Raw genomic sequence first — 15,105 nt, 5'->3', positions numbered from 1 at the left:
ATTTCATATCCTTTGCATCTGTATCCTTCCAACTAGTTTTTGAGACCTCTAGTAACACTAGTAAAAGGGTCCACCACAACTGTATATTCCTTGTTGTTTTCCTCATTTTGCTTATGATAATCAAATAAGTTTGCGTGTATCTGCTGTGCAGAATCTGAAGAGCACTGTTGTCGGGGTTAGAATACAACATCTGGGTTTTTTTTAGGTTTCTTTGAAGACATTGGGGTAATTGGGAGAATTCATACAGGATTTGAATTTTTTTTTTATTGCCTTAATTGCATTTTTAAAAAGTTAAATGTTTTGAGATGTAAAAAGAAATGAATGCGAATAAATAATTGCATAATTATGCACTATTTTTGTCATGGTTTTTCATTTTCTCTGCTAGAAGTGAAGGAGTGTTTTTCAACAACATTATGTAGAAGTAAGAGATGATAACTTTTAAAAGTTATCTCCAGTTCATGCACTTTAAGAATCTCACTTCCACCTGATAAATCAGTCTTCCCAATAAAATACCCTGTAGTCATGCAGAAGCTTTTCTGGAACCTTCTATAGGAAAATCTAATTTTTTCAATGTAATTCTGTAAATATGGGTGGTTGTGATTTTTTTCTGAGATTAGGAAATGCATATTTTTTTTTCTTTAGCTGTATAGTTAATTTAGATTCTTTCTGAAATGCTTTCTTAGGTACCTGCACTGTGGTAGTGAGTCTTATGGCCTAAGCTTTGAATTTTTTATATCCTGAATTTCTTTCACATTTGAAGAATGTGCAAGGCTACTTGATTGACTTCACAGCAAGAGTTTCTATCAGGTATGAGTAATGACAACAAAAGAAAAATTTTCTACTTCAGATAGAAAAAGACTGACAGATGTACAACTACCTTTATATACAATGAATGGGGTTTTTTTTTGGTTTGTGCATACACAAGATACAGTTTCAGTGTATCAAGGAGTGTATGTTAGACCTCTTTTAGACTTATAAGTCATATGGCAGCTTAGAAGCTCTTGAAATCAGATATCCATCTCCTCCCCTGCTTCAGGATGCTGTTTTAATTGTACCACTCTCCATAAAATTATCTTAGACTATTTTACTGGGTTAAAACATATTATTTGTGTTTTCTTTCAAAAGTAATGAAATGTTACTTTTAGCCACTGCTTTATTTATTGAATCAGGGCTGAATGTATAGTCTTTTAATTTTGTTGCTATTTTTTTAACATAAAGTTCTCAAGGTTTGGTTATTAGTAATAACACTTAGAGATTAACTCTGTTCGGGTACAATATTGATTAACTCTATCATTCATAAAACCACTAGAAAATATTTAGCTATATAATTCATTGACTTTCCACATAATCAGCCTGTGAATTATATGACTAAACTTGATGGGCTGACAATGTGAATGATAAATTAATTTGGTAGAGTATTTTTGATATATTTTATCTTTCTCTGATACATTATCAAAAATGAAAGTTTGTCCATTACATTTAGAATATCTGTTGTAAGTAGTTGCCATCTAGTGCCAGCACTCATTGCTATTCACAGGTAATGGTGCAATACTTAAACTCTGGATGGCAATATGTTTTTCTCAATTTGTAATGGAGTGAGGTAATGTCATGTCCGTAATGGGAAGTAAATAACATGCTTTGACATGAATGGACACTTCAGGCAATCATTAAAATAACTGAGTGTGGTGGAGAGTTAGAAAGATGAAGATTAGGAGAGCTGCATGTTCATTCATTGACATCTCCAACACTGCGGTGTGCTGAATGTGTGATACTTGTGATATGGTAGTGAATCCATCTGATGGGACAGGAAATGGTTCTTCTGTCCTTCTCATAAAATGTTAACTCCTCCAGGAGAATATATCTTAAATAAGAAAAACTTTGCAAATTCTTGTCCCCAACATAGAGATTCATTTTGAACATTAACATGTCATTTTGTCATTGTGAGAGGGGATTTGTGCTGTTGTCTCTCCACAAGCATTTCAAATTTTTCAGTTTACAAATAAGTTGAAAGTGGAAGCTTTCTTACTAGTTTGGCCAGATATGTGAGAGCTCAGCAGGATTTCTTTTCAAACAAAATACTGCAATAAGATTTTACTGAACTATTCTGTAAGTGATGTGTGACTTTTAAATATTTTCCAGCAGAACCACAAGCAGTAATCTTTTTGTAGTTTTTTAAATGACTATGGAAGAAGAGATGACATGTGGGAAAGCAAAGGTCAAATTGGATCAGTACCTTTAAAATCATCCTAATGTTAAATATAGCCTGTACAGCTGAGTACAGGCAAGGTCTTCCCAGATGAGTATATTAGTATATTCTCTTTATAGTTTTTCATTTCAGTAAATAATGAAAAGGTGAAAATTAAAGATTTTTTTTTGTCCATGTTCCTGTGGTTTCTTTCATTGGATTAATTTATCACACTGTGTCTTTACACCTCTTTTTTTCGTAAAATGAATTTTAGTTCCTCGCTCTGCTGCAATCTTGGTTCAAGGTCCCAAAACCTGAAGTATTGGGTAAGATGGGCTTTTTCAGTTCACTTTTAAGGAATCATGGAAGCTGTGGCTTGCAGATTAGGTGAAATTCTTGCTATTGTTTGTATCTAGAAAATTAGATAATTGATCTGCATTTGAAAACACATCTACACCTCCCTGTAGAGCTTTTGGTGGAATTCTAGAATCAGTTTTATCTATGACTTGTAGCCCTGATGCACCCTCCTAAAGACAGTGAAGCCATCAGATAACAAAGGGATGTTTTTACTACTCCTTCACTATCTCCTTCAAGACTTTATTCCCAGGCTTCAGCCCTCTGTCTTCTGTGAGTGTGAAAGGAGCTATGTGTGAATACTTGTGATTGCATTGTGAGATTGCAGACGATTAAAAAAAGAGTGTAGTAGGAAGTGAGATTTACCTTTTGACTTCTATCTTTTCCATCTGCTATGATACTCACACACACACACACACACACACACATGTACATGCACATGCACACACACTTTAGTTTCCAAGCGCAAAGTGGTTTTGGTGGTGAAAATGAGTGAAACTGATCTTGCCAAGAATAATCGCTTTCCACCTCCCTTTCCTTTTCGCAAGCCTGTGTAAACCCTGAGCTGACACTGAAGGTGATGCCCACAACTTCCATTCCAAGTCCTGATCCGGCAGACATATAGCTAAATTCTCTTTCCTTTTGGAGCCAAAGGAGCAAAGTTATACAAAAGCAAAGTCATGCTGTACCATACCTCCTTTCTGAACAAAGGCAGAAAACTTCCCTCTGTTTGCTTCTGCAGTATATTTCACCCAAGGAGCAATTTTATGTTCTAGATTGTGCAGAGGACCCAACAGGCATTGGCTGGAAAAAACATGTAATTTACTTGTCAAGTGTCTTTAAGGTCATGCAGAGCTACTGCTTACCACACTACAGCTTAAAACACTTCCTGTGCATTGTCACCTCTTCCCAGATCTCTCTCCTATGAAGGTTGCAACATTGAGTCTGATTAGTTTTCTCTTTTACTCAATCTCCCCCACACCCTGTTCTTTATCCTATTTAAAATTTCTTGACAAACCATTCTTCTCCAGGTGCTTTGTATCTACTATGCATTTCTTGTTGCATTACCAAAAAACCAAAAAAATTTGTTGTTTGTTTGGTAGAAACTGCCTTTGGAAAGTCATGATTTTCAATTTTAAATGTTTAGATTATCTTGCTTCTTCATAAAACCAACCTTTACTTTTCAAAACTATTCAAACAACTAGGCTCTCAAACATTGTATTAAACAAACAACCAAAAAAGTTTCAAGTCACTACCTATTTATTTTCGAGGCAGAATGGATTTGCCATGAACACTGTCATGTTGTACAAAGTCTATATCTTCTTATAAGAAGGCAGGTAAACCAGATATGATGGATCATAAAACGTATTTTGGCATTAAGGTGGCTACTTACAAGACTCATATATCCCACGTTCAAGATTAATTTTCTTTGGCACATTTTAAATCAATTCATGGATACAGTAATTACACTATACTCAAACCATGTCAATCTATCACTGCTCTGAATCAATATGGTAGATGTTTTTCAACTATTTATAAATAACAATGCTCATATATGCCAAACATCTTATAAAAGCAACAGTTAATTAGAATAAAGAGCTTATTTGTTCTTGTATTGATGTAACTCATTGTCATGCTTTGTAGGGTTACCATGTATGTCTTTTTTTAAATTCAAGATTGTGTTGAACTTTTTGTTTGCAGTGGAGTTTTCCTTACTTGCCTGATTTCACTTTCCATTCTGAGTTACAGATAAGTATGTACGTTTAAATGTTCAAGTGAGTACTTCTAAAGGCACAAATTGCAACTCTGTACTTTTCACTGGAAATTAATAAAAGGAGACCCCCTAGAAAATGCTATACAAATTATTATCTGAAAACATTACTTTTATATTAAGATTATGTCTTGAATAACAGTATGAGGTTAGAGCAAGAAAAAAGTTAAGGAAATTGTAGTCAATATAAGTTTTCTCATCCACTTTAAAAATTAATTTTAAGGTGTTGCCTCATAAAAATATGGTGCCAATTTAATATTAAATATCTGTAGTGTATCAACTTCTAGATTTTTAGTTGCCATTTTATTTTATTCCTTTTAGTGTTAGGCATTTATTTCCTGACCTCTCACACTATCTACAGTGGAATTTTTCCCCAGGTAAAGTTACTCAGGTGCCTTAACAACTGGCCATCAAAGTGCAAAGGGGGAACTGAGATGAACCTGAAGTGTTTCATCCAGTTTTTCATATGAACTAAGGACATTCTGTGTGGTTTCAATACAAAACTATCAGTTACCCATAATATTAATTCAAAACCAGTCTTAAGTTCATGAACCTTAACAAACCTCTTGATGAACCTCATTTATGTTTGGCATTTCTAATGAAACACAATACCACAAGGGCTTCACATGGTTTTGGGTTTCACATGGTTTTGGGTTTCACATAGTTTTGGGTTTCTTTGCAAACATCTTTAACGTAATTACAATTACTTTCAAGATATAAAATGCCATGGAGAAAATCTTCATTAGGTGTAAACTGACAACTCTGCACCAAGTTCACTGTCAACAAACAGCATTCAAGATTTGATCCTTTAATTAATAAGCAATACTTGTCATTGACCCCAATTAAAATGAACAGAAATGGTACTGTATCATATCCTTTCAGTGCAGAAATATGCAGATTTATACAGACGATATGCGGGAATTGAAGTTTCATTTGGGCACCTAAAGAAATGAACTTTTTTACGTAGGTGTTATTATAACTGAAGTAAATATGCTGACACATTGCTCACTGTTATACATCCAATCACTATTATCCAGATTAATTATTTTTGCTTAATCTCTAGCATTTTTCCTGTCAGAACAGCATTAGTTATGCAAAAGTGGTCATACATTGTCAAACTAAGAGGCTCATCTTGATTATTCTTGGTTATTTTGAGTATAAGTACAATCCACCCTGACTGTTAGTCTGCCCTTGGGACTCAAGCAATTTGGCTGTTATTATAATGAGGTGTGGCTCATCATAAGGGTGATTATAATGGAATCTAAGGGAATAGGGAGTCAAGCCTACTGTATATTATCTTTCATTTTTAAAGACTGTACTTTGGAATAATGGTTGAGTATTGTAGCATTTCTGTTCATTGCATGTCTTCAGGGGTTGACATATCCTCCAATGGACTATTTTGATACTAATAGGAAAGCACGTTTAGAACATGAAAATCCCTGTATCTGTTCCTTCAGGCAATTTGTTCAGAGTGTAATTCATATCTGATGAATACTTGGTGACACTGAATGGTCCAGTGAAGATTGGTGCTAATTTTGCAGTAATGCTCTCTGTTGCATCTGTGGCTGAGTGGGAAGGTATTTTTCACCAGTTCATGAACATTTAAAAATAACTTGTATATTTGTGATCATAATATTACATTCTATTCTCTAATTTCTACTGGAGTTGCTCTAAAGTGGTTTTAGATCTGAGTTGTGATCTTCATAATCTTCTCACTTTTCTGAACAGGACTAGGACCAGAAACAACACAGTTCCTTTTAAATTAGAAGGTGTTATCTTCAGGGAAATGCGAAACTTGGAAAAAAAAAATGTTGCACTTTTTCTCCATTCTTTCCTGTGAACAACAGTGATGAAAGATTATTTTCCTTAAAATTGAATGCCTTAAATTGTCACTATAAAAACCAAACAAATAATCTTCTCCTTATAGGATAGGATATTAGAGATTTTAATTTTAGTTATTTGAAACATATGATGGACAGAATAACAAAAAAATGAATCAAAATTATTTTCTGTAGAGACTTTCTCTATATCTCTGAAGTGGACTGATGTTGAAAAAAAATTGCTAGCTATATCTAAGAATTCAATGAAAAGGTTTCTCAAGATGTGTGTGGAAACATAATTCTAGTGTCCATGTGTAATTTATCTACATGGTTACAAAAAGGATAGAGCTATTCTGACAAAGCTGCATCATTGCCTTCTTACTGAAAAAGTTCAGGTATAATTGTAAAAGCAAAACCAAAAATGAAATCAAAATCTTCATCCCTTTCCCTTGACTGGAGAATATAATAATATTTACTTGCTAGTCTACTCTTATGAATTAATCTAACAGTCTCAAAAATAAGGAGAATCCTTTTCTAATGTTTGCAGATTTTGTGAGTGTAAGAAATTCTATTTTCTTCATTATAATTTTGTTGCGGTTCTTTACCTGATCTTTTAAATTTGGGCAATATAAAAAGTGATGTTGATCCATTCAACCTAAAGATCTAAGCTTTGGTGACTTGAAGTGTTACAACAATAATAATAGAGACAATAATAATAGTGACACTCTGGAACAAAGTGAAGAAATACAACTTATATACATAGTCATTTGCTGAAATATGTACCAATGATTGTTTATGATTCAAAATAAGGCAGGTAAAAAAATACTACAGGTCAAATCTAAAAAGCTTTGTTTGAATCAATTGCTGCACATAACATAGCTGAATTTTACAGCTGTCTGCATCACAGAATACCATTATAAGATTGCCATTCAATTCCAATTACTAGGCAATGGCATATATAGTCTTTTTTTTTCCACAGAAGCTTCTGAGAAGAGTTGGTATGTCATGAGAAGCGTATTGAATATTTTTCCACAGTAGATATTTTGGAGAAATTTTGCTTAATGCCAGGAATCTAGAGTTTGTAGGATAAAAAATATTTTGCCATTCTTTGTCACAATTGGTAGCAATTGGTAGCTGCTTTTCATTGCTGAGTCAGGTAGAAAGCACATAAAATAATATCACGGGAAAAGCGTGGCACATAAAATGATCTTTATAAAAGCTAAACCTTTGGATGTAGCATTTCAAACTATAAATCCTCATACTCAACATTGCTCCAAGTTTCCAAATTATGAAGGAAATATATGCTTGTAAAATGGTATAAATTCTGCCTAGTTTTCTATCCTGAACGCTTGATTTTATTGTAACACTTCTTTTAGGTTTTTTTTTTTTTTGCAAGCTGTAATAATCTGAAATTTCTTGAAACTTGCTACCTCAGTTTCATACTATTCTTTCAAATTACTCAGTATTAATTACTTTGTTAGAAAATGCATATATATATAGAACTGCATATGTACATATATATAACTGCATACATACCTATATATAAAACTTAAATTTATGAAAACAACTGTAATATTTGGGGAGGTTCACTGCTAGGCAATAAATATATCCTCCAAATTACAATTCTCCCTTTCTGCAGTCCATTGAAGTCTCAGCAAAATCACAAACTGTCTTGCAAAAGTGCATACTTTTCAGTCTATGAATGTCTGATATGATGGGAGACCTTGCAAATATGTTTTATCCACATTGTGTTCAAAGCACAAAATACCACCACACAGTCCACACTAGAAAAGTTCCTCTCTGGCATGTGCAGTGTTCTGTTGCCATATGCTAATAGCTGTCTTTTCTCTGAGCTTCTTTCTGCATGGATGCCCCATCAAGGCCCCCATGACATGCCTCTGTGTGGACAGTAAATATCTTTTTAAGGTATTGGAAAGCTTAAAGGACTTGAAGGCTGGTGCTCTCTAGAAGTATGGGAAGACCTTCTAATTTAAGCAGTGCTCAAAAAGGGACAATATATTTCATACTATATAATGTCCAACACAGAGTGACAATGTAGACCTCCATGTAATATGGCAAAACTGAATGACTTTTGAGTGTCTGGATGTTTAAAGTGTAGCTGTATTTGAAAGAAATAAAAAGTGAATTTTAAAAAGGCAAAAAATCCCACCTAAAACAAAACTAAAAACAAAGCAACAAAATACTGCATAGGGTAATTTCCCTTAATTTCAAGGAGACAGTGATTTAAACATCTTTCTGAACACGATCAGAACAGGTAAGCAGGACATAATATTGAGGATGATGTAGTAAAATGCTGTTAAAAGTTCTTAGCTTTAATGACTGCTAATAGTGGCTCTGACACTGCCAGGATAAAGTCTTTGGAAGGATATATTAATTCTCAATGATAATTTTCAAAACATGTTTGGTTTGGATTTGAGGTTTTTGTCCCACTTTATAGAATTTCAGAGAATTCATTTTTTCTGACTCCTCCAATATTCCAGTTTTGTTAATGTGCACGTGAAGAAATATTTATCAGATTATATATTTGGGGTGGGAAAAGAATCTTCCTTTTTGGTAATCTGAACAGGGAAGGAATACTTCAGCTGGAAGGAATCTATGACCATCTAGGCCAACTGCCTGACCATTTCAGAGATGATAAAAATTTAGAACACATTATGAAGGTCATTATCCAAATAGCCTTTAAAGTCTGACAGTTTGGAGCATAAACCACATCTCTACAAAGTCTGTTGATTTTTGACTACTTTCTCTGTAAAAAAATGTTTCCTCCCATCTAGTCTGATACTTTCCTGGTACAGTTTGGAATATTTCCGTGTGTCCTATCACTGGTTCCCAGGTAGAAGAGCTCAGCACCTCCCTCTCCACTTTCTCCCCTCAGAAAGCTGAAGAGAGCAATGTAATTGCACCTCAGCTTCCTTTTCTCCAAATGAGACAAGCTCGAAGTCCTCAGCTGCTCCTCACAGGACCTTCCTTCCACCCCTTTCACCACTTTTGTTGCCCTTCTCTGGATGCACTTGAATACCTCCCATCCTTTTAAAATTGTGAGGCCCAGAAGTGCACTCAGGACTGCAGGTGAGACTGCACAAACACCGAACACAGCAGGACAATCCCCTCTTCTGCTTACGCTGTGTTTGCTGCACCCCGTGGTGCATTTTGCCCTGCTGGCTGCCAGGGCACACTGCTGACTCCTATGATCTTGCCATTGACCAGCACCCCTAGATTCCTTTCTCTAGGGCTACACCCCAGTCACTCTTTTCCCAGTCTGTATTCACATCTGGTCTTACTCCAACCCAGGTTTTGTCACCCTGGTTTACATTGTTTTTCTAGATAGACTAGGAAAAAACGTGACTAGATGTCAGTTATGTAGGGTAATGCAATTTTCAACACACTAAAAAATTGTACAACTGTATCCTGTGCCTGTAAGCAAAAAGTGAAGTACATAATTCACTGAGGATAAAAAAAATGAAGCTGTTGTTGAAAGCATTTGGAAATGTCTAGTAACTTTATATAATGCACCTGTATCGTGCCTCACAGTAGAACTACAAAACAGTTCCAGTATGAACTTAAATAATACTGCTTTTCCATAATTGGCATACATAAATAGAACAAATAAAAGCAATTAAAATACCTCTTCTCCTTTCCTTTTATTTCTGAACTTAAAGAAAAGATCTGATGATTCCTTCTGATTGCATTTCCTGGATTTATTTCTCAATAATGATGCTTTTGGGAGCAATTCTATAGGGGATGAGATTGATCACCCATCACTGCTGCTGATGTGCTGTTTAACCAAGCTGGTGAACCATAAACTGTCATCAGAGAGTGTATCAGACTAACAGTGTGTATCATGCAGCTCACTCTCCTGTGCACCTAACAATGATGATCATTCTCTTAGTCCATTAGACAGAACAAGGACCTGTTAAGCAAAGTCCTAGACTGGCACACTTTGCATAACCAAAAAAAAGAAAGCAAACCCTGTTAGATGGGCTAAGTGGTGACATAAATTGAACCCATAGGTTATGGAGCAAGAAGTCTAATGCTTCTTGAGTTAATAGAACTTTGTTACAGGCAGGATTTTTAAAGTTGAAATTGAAAATTTCTTTGATAGTAGTAGATACGCTCTAAAGAAGGGCGTGCATAGCTCTTTGAGCAGTGAGGAGCACTTGCTCCAAAATACCGTCAATTTACATTTTTTCCAAAAAAATATGAAGCACTTCTGCCCAAAAGAATTTAAAGGAATAAACGTTTGTATTTTTAATTTTTGTTAAATTTCATTTACCAGGTGTTTCAATGTTGCAAGCCATATAAACATGATTTAAAAAGTTATGATTACTAGATAAAGTTTATGATCCAGAGCCCCATACCTATGAATTTTTAAGGACAAAACCTCAAGGGATGTGCCCGGATCGATGAAGACATACATAACCTGGTGATTGACATTTATGGTCTTTTTTAAACTTGTGTGCATAATTCCTACCACTGACTTCAGTGTATATAGTCACATTTCTTCCTTTCATGCTTTTAGTTTTCTCCTCTCTCATGCAATTAGTATTTGGAAGATCAAAGCTTAAATTCGTCCTGGTTCTTCTTCCTTGAGTTGTTGAAGTCTGGTGTTTTGTGGGTTGTTTGTGTTTGTTTGTTTGTTTGTTCTCTTTTTTTTTTTTTCCTTTCTGAGTGAATTGTTCAAAGATCTAACTAGGAATATTCAAGGAATAGTCATGAGGCTTTTGCCCCAAATTAATACTCCTGAGTGAGTTGCAGGTACTAATAGATATTGTGAAGTCTTCTCAGGTTTGCAGAAATGCCTGCCCCAATTAATACTGCAGTTGTACCCTTGAGGAAACCCGTATTTCACCTAAAATTTCTTTTAGGGTTCTGAGGGTGGCTTTGCCTCCTTTTTTTTCCCCACCTCCCTGATCCTGACAAATCACCTAGAAACATACTTGGAAGTCTAAATATAATCAAAATTTCTCTGTTTCACTCCAGGCGTTTTTTTTTGTTTCGATATATTGACAAAATTTTTGATATTTGCAGCATGTGACATGAACAACTAAATTAGTCAGTGGGGAAAAAACATACTTCAAGGGAAGGACTCTTCTATGTTAAGAAGGTGATCATCTCACTGGTAGAGAGCATCTATCTTGTAGAGTGGCTATACCTGATGATGCCCAAATTCAATTAGACAAATCCAATGCCTTCTGTCCAAGCTTGAGTCTCTTCAGCTGTGAATCTAAGTTCAGTACAGTTAAAACAGAAAGTCTACCCCTTCCTCTGTGCAGCCCGTTGTCTATTCATCCCTTTTGAAAATTTTTGCATGAATGCTGCTTTATTTTTTCCCATTCATCTCTCACACCTGGAAGGAAATTTCTATAAAGTCTACTTTACTTGTAAAGTCTGTTCATGGTTCTCTCACAAATTTCTGCTGGACATATTTCTTTTCTGTAATTTCTGTCAAAAGCTAGGAATTTGTAGTAGTGTAGTCCAGCGGATGACTGAGACACTTAGGAAATGTTGACATATGTTTCCAAGTGTTTCTCCTTCTGTATCCATGCTGTGGCTTTGTTTTTACTGCAGGTACACGGAGGCAGTAAAAGCACTTTTCGTGGACAGTCCTTAGCACACTGGAGCTTGCACTGTCTGTGAAACCAATTAAGCTGGCAGCAACAACAAAATTGAAATGATAACAATAGTCACACTAATAACATGTAAAAGTACAAGTAAACAAGAAAAGGTTTAACTAAGAAAAAATAACTCTGAAGAGACTGTTTTCTGTGTGTATCACCTGCTCAGAATTCACACAGCTATGACAGAACTAGTAAGTTTCAAACAGAAAGTTAAATCATTGTACTAAAACTAGGTAATAGCCCCACTACACCAAGAGGTTAGGAAAACTAGGTACTGATTCCAGAAATCAGTATAACCATTAGAGCCCTGAGGGCACTACCAGCCCTGGCTGTCCCTGCCCAGCCCCTCCAGTGCTCCCCACCTGCTGCTCATGTCCCAGGTCCTCACTTCAGCCCTCCAGGGCTGTCTGCCCCAGCAATGCCACAGCAGGGCTGATCTCCAGCTCCATATCCCTGCCCCTCCTGGCCATGGGGCCCTCTGAGTTGGCCCTACACAGACCCACATCCCAGCTCAGCCTTGGCCCCTTCCCATCCACACTGAGGTCCCCATGCCTGTGGCTGGGGTTGTTCTGGTGCCCCCTGGCTGTCTTGCTCCTGGACCTAACGAACCCCATGGGCAAACACCCAGCTAGCATTAGCACTAACAGCCCCTGGATAATCTTGGATGTAATGCTAAGCACAATATCCTTCAAACCTATGCAAATTCATATCAAGGTATTTGATCATTCTTATGCACGAGGAATAGTAAGATATTTTCTTACGACTAGGGAAGGTCAAAATTGTTGAAGATTTTCATTAGGAGAGTCAGGAAATAAAACCTTTCTACCAATTCTTTCTCCTTTGTTGCAGACAATACAACTGTAATTCCTAATTTCTCAGAAAATAAAATATTTAAATTGTTACTTTTTGTGATACAGTTTATTTTTTGTTGTTGTTGTAACTAAGCCTAAAGCTAATGTAAAAACAAACAAAATGTTCATATCTCTCTTTGCAAGACTGAAAATCAGAGTTTCTGACCACGGTAATGCAATGACTATGCCTTACATGTATTTCCTCATGGTTTGGTCTTTTATATAGAGTGGAGTCCACAGATTTTGTAAAAACACTTGACTGAACACAGATTCCTAATGTTGTTCTGGATGTCCAAAGGTTTCTGAAATCTCAGCAAAAAGCTGATTTATACAACAGGAAAACCACAGGAGACCTGTGTACTTCTGCAGTGGCAGCTGGAGGTAAAGAAAATACCTGGAATAAAGGAAAATACCCAGGGTATTTTACCTCACGCTAGATTCCTGTATTTAAGCATGTCAATTAAGTTTTAACTTGTTTTTTAAAGGTTTAGTTAATGATTCCTCTTGTTACTCAAAATAAAAATAGAGATTTTTACTTATTTGGTCTATTTGTTGTTTTATTTGAATACTATCTTGAATATAGCATATTTTCTCTTTCCTTTTTTTCTTAGAAAATACAGACAGTGTATGCTGACTGACCAGTCACCTTAATTGGCCACCTGTTACTGATGGAAGAGATTGGTCTCTTCAATCAACAGTTTATAATGGAAGCATTCGCACTTTCTCTGTTTACTACAGAAGGAGCAAAGGAATTATAGGATCATAGAATGTTTTTGGTTGGAAGGGATCTTAGTTCCCTCTGCCATAAACAGGAACAAGATGAGGTTGCTCCAAGTCTCATTCAACCTGACCTTAAACATCCCCATGGATGGGGCATACACAACTCTGGGCAATCAGTTCTAGTGTGTCTCCACCATCACGGTGAAGAATCTCTTCCTAATGTCTGATATAAACTACCCTCTTCCACTTTAAATCCATTTCCGCTTGTTCTATCACTACATGTCCTTGTAAAAAGCCCCTCTCCAGCCTTCTTGTAGGCCACCTTTAGGTACTGGAAGTCTGCTAGAAGAAGCCTTCTTGTCTCCAGGCTGAACAGCACCAACCCTCTCAGCCTTTCCTTGGCAGATTGGTTCTCCATCCTCCTGACATTCTTCGTTCTTCTAGCCCTCATCTGGAGTTGCTCCAATATATCCATGTCTTCTGACATTTGGTTGTAGCCCTCAGAGATGGATGTGGTACTCATGTTGGGGTCTCATGAGAGCAGGATAGAGATTCTCAGCCTGCTGACCATACTTCTTTTGATGCAGCCCAGGACAGAGTTGACTTTCTGGGCTGTGAGCTCACATTGATGGTTCTTATTGAGCTTCTCATAAATGGACAGCCCAAAGAAGGTCCCCACATCCTTCTCCTCAGGACTGTTCTCAATCTAGTCTCTGTCCAGACTGCATCTGTGCTCAGGATTGCTCCAACTCACATGCACGACCTTGCACTTGGCCATATTGAACTTCAGACATGAAGTTCACACAGGCCTACCCACAGCCTGTTAAGATTCCTCTGGAAGTATCTCTGCTCCAGAATGTCGATAGCACCACACAGTTTGGTGTCATCAGCTGACTTGCCAAGGGTGCACCTGATCTTACTGCTTATGCTGCTGACAAAGACGTTAAACTGTTCTGGTCCTGCCACTGGAACATCACTTGTCACTGATCTCCACTTGGAAGTTGAGCTGTTTTCTAAGCTCTTCGAGTGTGACCATTCAGCCAATTCCTTATCCACTGAGTCATCCATCTGTCAAATCCAAGTCTCTCCGATTTAGAGACAGGGATGTTGTGTGGTACAGTGTCAAATTCTTTGCACAAATCAAGGTACATGGTGTCAGTTGCTTTTCTCCCATCCTCCAACGCTGTAAAGCCTGTTTTAGAAGGCCACCAAATTTGTCAGTTCTTGGCAAGTTGCTTTTTCCATCAACTGGAAACAACTTTTCCAAAAGGGTCTGTGCTTAGGTTCCCTCAGTGCATAGTTGTGTATTCTGAAATAGTTGTGGCAATCTATGGAAAACAGAGTAATGTCATTTCAGCAGTGTATCATCCTGCATCAGAAACTAAAGCATGCAAACCCAAATTGATTTGTAACAGGTACCTTATTAGAAGCAAACATCAAGAAAACTAGAATCAATGTTGAAACAAAAATTTGTCTTGTAAGCAATCCTGAGTGAAATGTGTTGACACAGCATCACATTCTGTAGTCCCATTTTTGCATGCTTTTCAAAGCGCAGCCATCTCGATCTGGGAGAGATGAATAATTGACTGATCACTGCATAATTCAACGTACTGTTGTAAAAATTCAAGGTCTGGCAAATTTGAAGCTTTTCTTCTTTATTGAGGCTGAGGTTAAAGTTTCAATCAACCTTGAAGAAACATTTAAATAGCACAAGGATGCATGATTTATTAAAGTGCATATTATTCTTCCATATATTCCCTCCTTC

The 15,105-nt window shown here is 36.5% G+C and overlaps 1 protein-coding gene across 1 annotated transcript in view; it reads left to right on the top strand.

The window, feature by feature from the left end:
- DACH1 (dachshund family transcription factor 1) overlaps positions 1–13,280 on the top strand; it is a 382,163-nt gene extending 368,883 nt beyond the window's left edge. The window contains exon 12 of the mRNA XM_033052701.1: positions 13,232–13,280. The gene's annotated coding sequence lies outside the window, so the exon portion shown is untranslated. The remainder of the gene's footprint in view (positions 1–13,231) is intronic.
- The last annotated feature ends 1,825 nt before the right edge of the window (positions 13,281–15,105 follow it).

The sequence above is a fragment of the Catharus ustulatus genome, chromosome 2, assembly GCF_009819885.2.
Source record: "Catharus ustulatus isolate bCatUst1 chromosome 2, bCatUst1.pri.v2, whole genome shotgun sequence".
Taxonomy (NCBI): domain Eukaryota; kingdom Metazoa; phylum Chordata; class Aves; order Passeriformes; family Turdidae; genus Catharus; species Catharus ustulatus.
This window is presented reverse-complemented; position numbering and strand designations above follow the sequence as displayed.